This window comes from Lissotriton helveticus, chromosome 10, assembly GCF_964261635.1.
Source record: "Lissotriton helveticus chromosome 10, aLisHel1.1, whole genome shotgun sequence".
Taxonomy (NCBI): Eukaryota; Metazoa; Chordata; class Amphibia; order Caudata; family Salamandridae; genus Lissotriton; species Lissotriton helveticus.
The window spans coordinates 708,594,863-708,606,364 of record NC_136071.1 but is presented as its reverse complement, the minus strand read 5'-3'; positions in this window follow the sequence as shown (position 1 = coordinate 708,606,364).

The following is an 11,502-nucleotide window of genomic DNA, read 5'->3' as shown; positions in this document are numbered from 1 at the left end:
ACACCCGAACTCTCTCACATCAGTGGACAGAACCATCCGATGTGCTACCAGATTTGATACAGCAGATTCAACCTTGTGGTACTGGACCCAAAATTCCTTTTAATGTTACTTGAGGGAACTTTACTATTTTGGCTGGATCATTTACAACCGCTGTACTTACTTTCTTACCTGTGGTCATTTTTGCGTTTCATTGAGGGGAGAGTTAGCATCAATCGTCCAATCAAATCCAATTAACAGTGCAACTACTTTGGCTACACAATGAGGACCAGAAATTAGTAGCCACATTCAACAATATTTATTTTCAAGTTAGTGATCAGGTTTAAGTAGATTGCTCTCAAAATCAGGTTGCATAGATATAGTATAGCAACAGGGAGGCCTAACCTCCTGAAGAAACTTAAGCGAACAGGGATCAGACAAACAAGCAGCTATGTAGCTGCTATACAAAATAATAACATTAATATCTGATCCTCAGAATGCAATCTAGCATTGTCTTTCTTAGGCATGAGCAATGTAATTCCTTCAATACAAACTAAGGCACATAACTGCTTATAGCACAAATCTACAAAAGACAATAGCATTTCAGAAGCTCAATCAGGAGTCTTCAAAGTGTCGGGAAGTGCCGGTCTAAATCACACTTGGGTAAATTAACAAGACATAGGGAAATGTCTCTAAGAGTCCAATTAAGGTGCCTTGGAATTTGGGTTGTTGAGGAAAATGGGAACATTTGGTTCAGGTCGGAGTCCAAATGGAAGGCTCTGCAAAGAATTTGCAGCAAGAGTTCAGTAAAGGAATTCAGCAAGCAATCTGGAAGGAAAGTCCGAAATAATCTGCCCTCATCATCTGCATCTGCTTCTGGATACAACTCAGTCTGCCCCGTCATCCAGGGCAACCGCTAAATTATATTTCCCAAATTTCTTTGTCATTCTCCTATTGGTATGCCAACTATAGTACTTCATTGTATTTGTTGCAAAAGTCCATATAGTTGCACATGGTATTTAGACTGAAAAATCGTAAGAAATTCAAATACTGAACATGTGTACATCACTTCGGTCCCACACTCATGGGTAAAAACAACATTTCATTTTTTGTGCAAAGAGTTCTCCTGCTTATTGTAGAAATCCGTTCCCAGATATGTATCTATTACTTGTTACAAGAAATGTATCAATTCAAACTAGCAGTTGGTGAGAACTCTTGCAAAGTAAGCAAATAAACAAAATGCAAGAACATAATAAATTATCATGAGACCACTAATTATGTATTTAGTGAAATGTAGCTAATTTAAGACATTTGTATATGCATGTACACATGACAGTAAATATACTTGAGAACTGCATTCAAGAGTATATACGTGTAACATTTATACATACATTGATGAAACTTTATTGTTTAATTTATTGTAGTATCTTTCAAATGTAAAGATCATTTAAATCTATGAACGACATTTCTAGCAGTTACACAGACAAAATTGCTCACACATATGAATCAAGTGAAAAGCTTCAGCAATGGAAACGAAAGGACGGTTTAAAAGTGAATTACACATTACAAATGTCTCATTATTCAGTATAACAAGTGTTGTTTTTTATAAATCCTCTTAGTAGTAACAATTATATAAATGCATTAATACATGTCAGATTGGATTCACCTAATTCCAATTTAGTTGCTGTAATCCATGATTGGTGCAAGTTTGGTTTGCACCATTTGGATGATTCCATAATGTGCCGTGGCGCTGTTTCTTATAAACACTAATATAGTATTTGACCCAATGCGAGAAAATGATTAGAGGCATTAGCTACGTGCTAAATTGGGTCATGAGTAATGATGACCAGTAGAGAACTCTTGTTGGGATTTAAGTAGCTCCAGGACAAGGCTGAGTCCATTAGATCTAGAGTTTGTTAGAGTTGTGAGATTATGAATATGTGTGATGTGTAAGGCAGCACTGACGCCAAGAAGAATGTGAACTGGTGGTGTAAAGTTGTCACTTGCTAGAAGCATAGCCACATATATGTTGAGTGGAGCAGATTCAATGCAATGTGATGGACTGTTTGTGTTCTACAAGGTCATGATGATATGGTCATAAATGTTTTGACCGTTTATGAGGCAATCTGCAGCATGCATGATGCCCTTATGGGGGCCAGTAAGGAGTCTGGCAGGCCATGGAAATGAGCATATCCACCATCCAGATGCAAGAGTACGAGGGCTTAATCGCATGTTCTGAAGTCACTCTCTGGGAGAAGCGGTTCACCTCACAAATTAAAAATTCGCTCACTGTGGCCCATTATTTGATCTCACCTTCCCCTCATAAAGTCACATTTCAACTCAAAGGTCCATCACATGCCTGTGTTCTGCCTTAGGTTTACCTTAGCTAGCCCATCTGGTTCTAGCAAAATGCGCACTGAACAAAGAACTTTGGGCACTGGAACTCCAAGATAGGAACCCAGATCAAAACCCCGCCACAAGACTCAGTTCATCTTCCCTTCCTTATGCTGTAACAGATTATATGGAAACATACAATTGAAAGATCTCCCTTTGCTCAAACCTGATGAAGATTCTTGGCAATATAGTTAAGTGTTATTACCTACATTTAAAAGCAATAACAGCGGCTAATTACCATCACAGTAGTTGTGGATCCCAGTAATAGGTGAGTGTGCACAACAAGGTGGCAGATAATTAACCCGTAATTACCCTGCACGTAAGGACAATAAGGCTTTTAACACCGACCTCCCAAAAAATAGGGAACTGCCTATTATCCAAAACACAGGTTGAAAAAACAGCCTATTTATTCCCCTGCGGCATTCCCTCGGCTTCTTCTGAAGCAGTCAGCCTACACACGGCTGTCCACGCCCCTCCTTTGCTTTTGCTAAGAGGATAGCTCATCAGCCAAAAAACAGCAGAAAAAAAATGTGAAAAAGTTTACATTTTTGGGGGGCTTATTGGTTTGTCCTTTCTGCAAACGAAAGGGCAGGAGCACTGAAAACGATGTGCCATTCAGCTGCTTCTTCAGAGGCCGAAAAAACGTTGCAAGCTGTTTTTTAACCTGTATTTAAGGTAAGAGGGAGTTCCTGCTCCCACCCGGGTCACTGGGCCCAGAGGTCAGCAGAGGGACATTGGGAGTCAGCAGCAACAGAATGCTTACTTTGCAGCCTGTAGAGTTAGCTACAGCCAACAAAGGAAGTATTCTGACTGGCTGACCAGCTCCCAACATTCTATTCAGAGTGTTCATATTATCTTTTATAAACCTATAACTAAGATTAGCAAAGTAAAACATAAATCTTTCAAGGTATGCCATAAATCTAGAAACACTATGTCACATTCAAATCACAACCACATCTCATATGAACCAATACCATAGGCCTTATGAGTTTGGCAGTCCTCCTGTCGACCCGCCACTGCTGCACCGACAGGAGGACCGTCAAGCCCGTTGAGCTCCCGGAGTCTGGGAGGCTGTGGAGAAGGGCATAACTGCCATTCTGAAACAAGAGTAAGATGGTTTGAACAAGGTTCTGAAGTCGTTTTATGGCATGAACGTTTACTTTCTTTAGTGGAGAGACCTGGTATCAGACTTTCTTGTTTTTCTGGTGATGTATTGCTTGAGGTTGAGGTCACTGTCCACAGTGAATTTGAGTGACTTGGTGTTTGGTGAAAATTGGGATTCTAATCCATCCAGGTTTATGTAACTGAGCCAGGACTAAATTATGTGTTGCTTGCTACTCTTTTCAAGTAATTAATTTTTGGCTTCCGCAAAATAAAACGGCACATCAGAAATATACATTTGGCAAAGGCTACTGCATGGTTAGCACAGAAACGCCAAGCTGCGCAATGAAATATTGTCCACCTCACAGATTGTAATAAATTGCAAAGTCATATGGGTAATCTGACTAAATATTGTGTAAATAAAATATCATGGTTCACAAATATCAAGTCAAATATATTTTGACTTGAAAAATATTTTGATACAGAATATAGAAGGTACGAATATTGTCTTCATAGAAATTAATAAAAAAAATATATATAGTTGGTTATAATGGGCTATGGATTCAGACCTCAGCAAAGCACAGAAACAGCTGTTCTGGCTGTAGTCGAGGAACTTAAATCTCTGTTGGACAAAGGAGGTCATCATTCTAATAGACCTCAGTGCAGCCTTCAACATGGTAGACCATGCAATACTCATCCATAGGATATCCAGAGTAGGTGTCGCCGGCCATGCCTTGAACTGGCTTTCCTCTTTTCTGAAGGACAGTACCTTCCAGGTGCTATTCCATTCCTGGTATTCCTGCACTCTCCCCCTCTCCACCATTTTCAATCTGTATATGTATCCCCTGGCCGAAATGGTCCACTCATTTGGGTTATCATTGGTTTCTTATGCCAATGACACCCAGTTGGTGATTTCTGTCTCCCCTGATCCCAGCTCTACTCACCTCAGTCTTGTCCCTTGTCTTCAGGAAGTGGACAGATGAATAGCTAACTGTAAATTGAAGTTTAATGAAGACAAGACTGAGGTCATGTTACTGGGTAACAACTTTACCAAATGATTTCCCTCCCCTGTGCCTGATTGCATAGATCAGTTGCCTAGTCCAAAAACGGTGATAAGGAACCATGGAATGTGGCTAGGCTCCAGTTTCACAATGGAGCACCAAAACACTCGCAGCTAACTGCTTTGGCATATTGAGACTACTAAGAAAGGTCTTAAACCTCCTTCCTTCGTAGCCAGAAGACGAATTGTTCAGGCTCTCATCATCTCCCGCATTAATTACGCCAACTCTCTTTATCTGGGCTCACCTCAGTATGTGACAAAGAGGCTCCAGAATACCCAGAACACTGCTGCCCGGCTCATGATTAATCTTGCCCGACATCAATCTGCAAAAGCGGGCCTGAGGGACCTCCATAGGCTCCCAATTGAGCAGCAGGTCCAATTCAAAGCCTTATGCATTCTGCATAGGTCTCTACCAAAGAAAGGCCCCTCTCTTTTGAGATCACCTATTATTCCTTATATCTCTGAAATGTCCTTGAGATCTTCCTCAGCCTATTTGTTACAGGTTCCCAAATGGAGTAGATCTCGCAAGGGTGGCCGCTCCTTTTCCCACCTGGCCCCCAATCTGTTGAATTCTCTTCCCTTTGACCTTCGCCAGCTCTCTTTTAGAAAGGTATTGAAAACCTGGCTCTTTGGCAACTAACCTTCTGACGATTACGTCCATATGTGGACTGCTCTAGCACTGGGATGCCTTCTGGTAGGCATGCACTTTACAAGACCTTCAGACTAAAATAGAACAGAATAATTTTGTTCTATTTAATAAAGTTGTATACATATTGTTTTTGAATTAATTTGATAAATATTAGTTATTTTAGTATTATAAGTTATTAGTATTATAATATTAGAGTTTAATTTGTTTTAGTATAGTTTGTGAGATTGTACATGAAGTTACATTTTATGAAATGTAATTAGAAATTGTAATTTGATTTGTAATTTACCAATAATTATGTAAACTAATTAATTTATTATTTTAATTATTTTTTTGATTTTTAGTTAATTGTTATGTTATGTTAAAATTTTTATACCGCGCACATACACCGAGACGGTTTCTTGGCGCTCATAACAGACATAGCGAATCAGAGCAAGGATATCATACTGCAGCCGCTTTGAAGAGGAAAGTTTTCAAAGTTTTCCTAAATGACTCATAAGTAGGACAGTGGCGAAAAGAAGAGGGGAGGGAATTCCAAAAGAAAGGGCCAAGAAAAGAAAAACGCAATCCGCCATGCTTTTTTCGGCGGTAAGATGGAATGCAAAGAAGGTTATCAGCAGACGATCTAAGATTGCGGGTAGGAAGGTATCTCTTTAGTTTGGAGGACACAAATTCAGGGGCGCAGTTGTGAAGAGATTTGAAGACAGTGCATCCGAGTTTAAAGGAGCACCGTTGGGCTACTGGGAGCCAATGAAGGCTCCTCAGAAGAGGGGAAACATGCTGGTGTTTGGGTTGATGAAACACCAGACGAGCCGCTTGGTTCTGAATTAACTGGAGTTTTTTTAAGCTGATAAGCAGGGATCCCCGCATACAGGAGATTGGCAAAGTCAACCCTGGAGATGAACAGAGCCAGTAAAACTAAGATGAGTGCCTCTCTGGTAAGAAAACAACAGATCTTGTGGATCCTGCGCAGTTGAAAAAAACAGGATGATGTCACAGCCGAGATCTGGGGTTTCATGAATAAGTCCGCAGAGATGACCACTCCAAGGCTTTTCACAGTGCTGACTGGGCGAGGAGGGAAACCAAGAGAGGGGGGCCAATAACTATCATCCCAAGGATTAGTAGGGCCACCCACCAGAACAAGTTCCGTCTTTGACGGATTCAGCTTGAGCTGGCTGTGAGCCGTCCAATCAGAGATGAACAACATAGTGTTTTGGAAATTAAGTCGGGAGGAAGGTGAAGTGTCCAAGGGAAAGACCAACTGAAGGTCATCTGCATAATTATAAATAGTGGCAGGGGAGTGGCGAAGGGAAACCATAAGTGGTTGCATATATAAATTAAAAAGAAGGGGAGAAAGGGCAGAACCCTGGGGGACACCACAAGTGAGGGGGGAGAAGGGAGCAGCGAAGGTAGACAGGTGGACTGCCTGCGAGCGGCCTTGCAGAAAGGACCGCACCCAGTCCAAGGCGATGCCCTGGATGCCGGCGTTTCTGACACGGTCGATCAAAATAGTATGATCGACCGTGTCAAATGCCGCCGAAAGATCCAACAATACCAGGGCTTGAGAGAGGTTATTGTCGGCGCCAGCTCTAAGGGTGTCCATGACGGCCGCAATCACCATCTCGGTGGAATGGAGAGGGCGAAAGCCCGCCTGCTGGGGGTCCAAGAAAAGAGAGTTGGTTAGTTGGTTGTTAGTTGGTTAACTAGTTTATTCAGTTATCAAATTGTGTTAATTTTTATATGTATTTATTGTAATACGTTTACTTAATAATTAATTTTAAAAAAATTAGATTATTTTAAATGCATTTTTCTTTGTAATATAGAATTAGTCTTTTTTAAATGTAATTTTATTGTTCAATATTTAATAACTGTATTTAATTTATTTTTTATTTTTTGGTGTGTATTTAAACTTTTTATTTAAAAAATGCAAGAGTGGCAACAGTAAATTGGAACCTTACAAAGACCAACACTTACTCTACTGTTGCTTACATTGGAGTGGATGTAGTAAATATGACCCTTTCAAAGTCCAATACTTTTCCTACTTTTGCCAATGCGGGAGTGGTAAAAACAACTCTGACCCCTCCAAGGTCCAACACTTGCTCAATTATTGGTCAGATTAGAATGCAAATAGTGAATTTGAGTCCTTCACAGTCCAACACTTTCCCTATGGTTGCTTATGTTTGCGTGGGAATAGTAAATATGATCACGTCAACGTTCAACACTTTCCCCACGTTTGCTTATATTGAAGTGGAAATAATAAATCTGACCCCACTAAAGTCCAATACTATCCCTACTGTTACTTATATTGAAGTGGAAGTAGTAAATGTGATCCTTTCTAACTCCAATACTTTCACTACTTTTGTTTACACTTAGGGGCCGATTACGATGCCGTACGAAAAGCATTCTGACCGAATCGGTCTCGGAATGGGTTCTGACCAAAATGGATCCTAGGAGTTCAAGCGACCGATTATGATGCTTCAGGATACGATTCGGTCGGACTCCCATTGACTTCATTGAGAGCCTGGGTTCCAACCGAATGTACAGGCTCCCATTGGAGAAAGGGGTGATTGGGGAAAATAGTGCATCCCTGTGGCGGGCACCCCTTGGTGCCTGCCACACTGTGTATGGTTGGAAAGGGGGGTGCCTTGAGTACCCCCACTGGGCCGATTCAGAAGACCCAGGGTGAAGGGGGACCTGCTACTGGCTACTAAAGTCAGATTCCGACTGCTGATCCAAGTCGGAACAACTAATTCGGAAAGGCTGTCCGATCTGACATTGTAATTGCTCAGTCAGACAGCGGTCTGTAGACCGTACGAGTCGGCTCCGAATGACTCGGTTCCGTCGAATGCCATACGGAACTGAGTCAGAAAGTCTGAACACTTTGCGAACATCGTAATCCGTCATTCGGAAACCTTTCCAAATCGGTCGGAAAGACGGGTTCTGAATCGGATTCGGAAGAGCTTTTCCGAATGGCATCATAATTGACCCTTTAGTGGGAATAATAACTCTAAACCCTCCGAAGCCCAACAATTTCCCTACTGTTACTCCGCTTGGAATGGGAATAACGAATCACACAGTAGAAAATTCCTCATTTTTCCAACTTCTGCTTATGCTGGATTGGAACCAGTTAATCCAACCTGCCAAAGTTCAACTCTTTACCTACTTTTGCTTATGCTGAAGTGGGAAAAGAGAAACTGACCCCTTCAAAGTCCAATAAATTCCCTACTGCAGCTTGTATTGGAGTGAGAATAGTAAATCGGACCCCTCGAAGTCCAGTACTTTCCCTACTTGTGCTTATTTTGTAGAGTAAATAGTAAATTTAACCCCTCCAAAATTCAACTCTTTGAATACTTTTACATACACTGGAGTGGATATAGGGATCACTGACATAATATTGATGCATACACAAAAATATTGGCAAATAAATATCATTCACAAAATTATTGACTTCCTATAATTAACTAATTAAACTGCAAATATGAAAAATGCAAACACATTTGTTAAAAATATTGATTTTTATTTATATTGAAAACAAAACATTGTCACCTTTAAATAAACATATATGTCAAAAATATCGATTCACACATTATCGACTACAATATCATTACAGTATCATTAAGATTTTTGCATGAAGCAATTATTTAAAATAAACCTAAAACATTGCATACACGTTTAAATTGAAAATTAATATATTACATCACCAAAATATTTACAAATCACCCCCATAAAATAAATAATTAAAATCAGCAATCTAAATGTTAATAAATATATATATATATATATACATATATATATATATATATATATATATATATATATATATATATATATATATATATATATATATTCAAAACACACTCTCCGACGTTGCTGGGATCGTGCACTCCAATGCAAATGAATCCAGCAAAATATTAGGTTTTGAAAGCCAATTATTTATTACGGTGCGGACATGCAAAAACACAACCCACGCGTTTCGGAGCAGACACCCCTTGATCACTGGTGAGTCACAAATCTATCCGACACCTTTTGAAATACACGAGTGAAATGGAAATAAACAAAGGGTAAAGGGCTCTGCATATACTTTGAAAACTGTTGGCATTTTTACAACATGTTTCATTTTATATGTAGACGGTATTAAACATGTGAAATAGACAATCCTATAATAAATACCCTACAGTTTATAAACGTACCTTCTGGCATAGCAGTTTTAGGCTTCATAACCTCCTGCTAGATATTCTTGGAATACTCCTTTAATTAAGTGGGCTAATGTTTTTAGCAGAAAACATAGTCACTCACATATATGAGCTTGGTATGAGCGTAGTATACATGTAATGATCATACTCAATGTTCATGTCCCAACACATTGCCACCGTGGGCTGGATTTACAATGAAAAAATGGTGAGAAATGTATCTACATTTTGTTCTAATTTGTACATTCTCCATTTGCTGCACATGCGTACATCTCATATAATTTGACTCATAGTCACATTGTCTCATCCCCTGGGCTAGACGTCACCATGCTTGTTGCAGTAAAAAGTTGGTATGGAATATGCAATATTATAGTGTTTACACATGTCCTAAAATTCAGAAAGTTAACTTAAACCAAAATTGATTGAAACTGAAACACTGTTCACCCACATTGTTGCCATCTTGGGAGAGCTGCACTTTAACTACTTCTAAATTAGAGAAGAAGAAAGAAGGTGTAAGATTAGAGAAGAGGATAAAAAGAGGTGATATGATATAGCTCATTTGTATTCCATGCACTCCTAGGACTCAGAGGAGCATAGTAGAAGAAGGAGTCCAGCCCTGTGTGCAATCAAACCCAACACAGGTACGCTTGGCAATGCCACCTCAGCAAGGGCACGACCCTCTGTGAACATAATAACTCAAAACAGCATATGTTAAAACCAAATTGTTCTGATGGGAAGAGAAACAAGTGAACTGACCGTTAGAATTATATTTTCTAAAATTCTTTGAACAAGAACACATTATCGCCCCTATATCACCATGTAGATTACAGATTAAAGGGGTAGAGCAGACCTAATCCCCTAGATGAATGAACATCTCATCAGAATTAAGACCATTTGGAATCTTGCTGTTCAATTCCAAAATATATTTAGACTCACGTTGTTGAAGGCTACATCTGCGGTTATCACCTCTGTTTGAGACAGAAATTCTGTCAAGGGCATAGAACCTTAATAGGTCCCTGCCCTCTCTGTGTAGTGAATCAAAATGGCATGCACTGGATATTATCTATCTCCATTTTTAACGACTCCCATTTGTTCCTGTGCTCCCTATGTACAATTTTCCACAGGGACATATGAGAGCATGAACGCAGAAATCAGGAAGGCCAATTAATGGGGGAAAATATTGTTTAACAATACAGCTCTGCATGCAAGCATTGCAGCTACAGCATTTAAAAAAAACGTTTACTGGTAAGGTAGGTTTGGTAGCCTTCGTGCTTATTTCGTTATTACATAGCCTATCTTTTAAGAACATCCCACTCATAAAGGTGATATTGGGATGGCTATTGAAAAAGGCCAGACATGAAGTTTGTCAGTTCGTAAAACTACCCAATGTTTGGTAAGAGTTTTGTGTGATCGACCGAGTAGCTACCCTGGAAGAGTCTACATGTAGTGCCGGAAGGTCTCTGTTCACACCATGGGAGAAAAACGGAGCGAGTACTCAACCTTGCCTTACACCCCTTGTTACCTTAAATTGGCAAGTGCATTCTCCGTTTGGCCCATATCAGTAAGATTACTATGCAGTAGGGCTAAAAAGGAAACTATGGGTCTGATTTAGATCTTGGCGGATCTGGTCCCGCAGCTGCTTTTTCAATGGTTTCATCACCTGCCTACAAGGTGGTCTGTCCACTCTATTTAGATGCTGGCGGTTTGACGGAAGAAAGACTGTTGGAGTGCCACTGACTCCACCAGGTATGTTCACCTGCGTTGATGGCACAATGGGCAAAAGCAGCTGTCGGATGGAGGACAGCCAGTTTGTCTGCCGGGCCAATCACGATATGCCTTCCCGCCTACGTGACTGTGGCTGTAAAACTTCGTCACCTGGGTTGGCAGATTGGAAGGAATATAAGGCAGAAACTCACCTTTTATCACTTACACACTTCCTTTTCCACCATCGACCCGATCTTTCAAGTCCTGCTGCTGCTGCCTATGATGAACAAAATCAGCACCATTTTGGACAGACTCTATGGTAAGGTCTACTTTCACCTGTTACCTCTTGACTTGCCTGTTAACATTTGCATTTTTTTAAATCTCTCTTTCAAGTGATGGCATACTAATGTTCAATGCATATGTCTGCTATG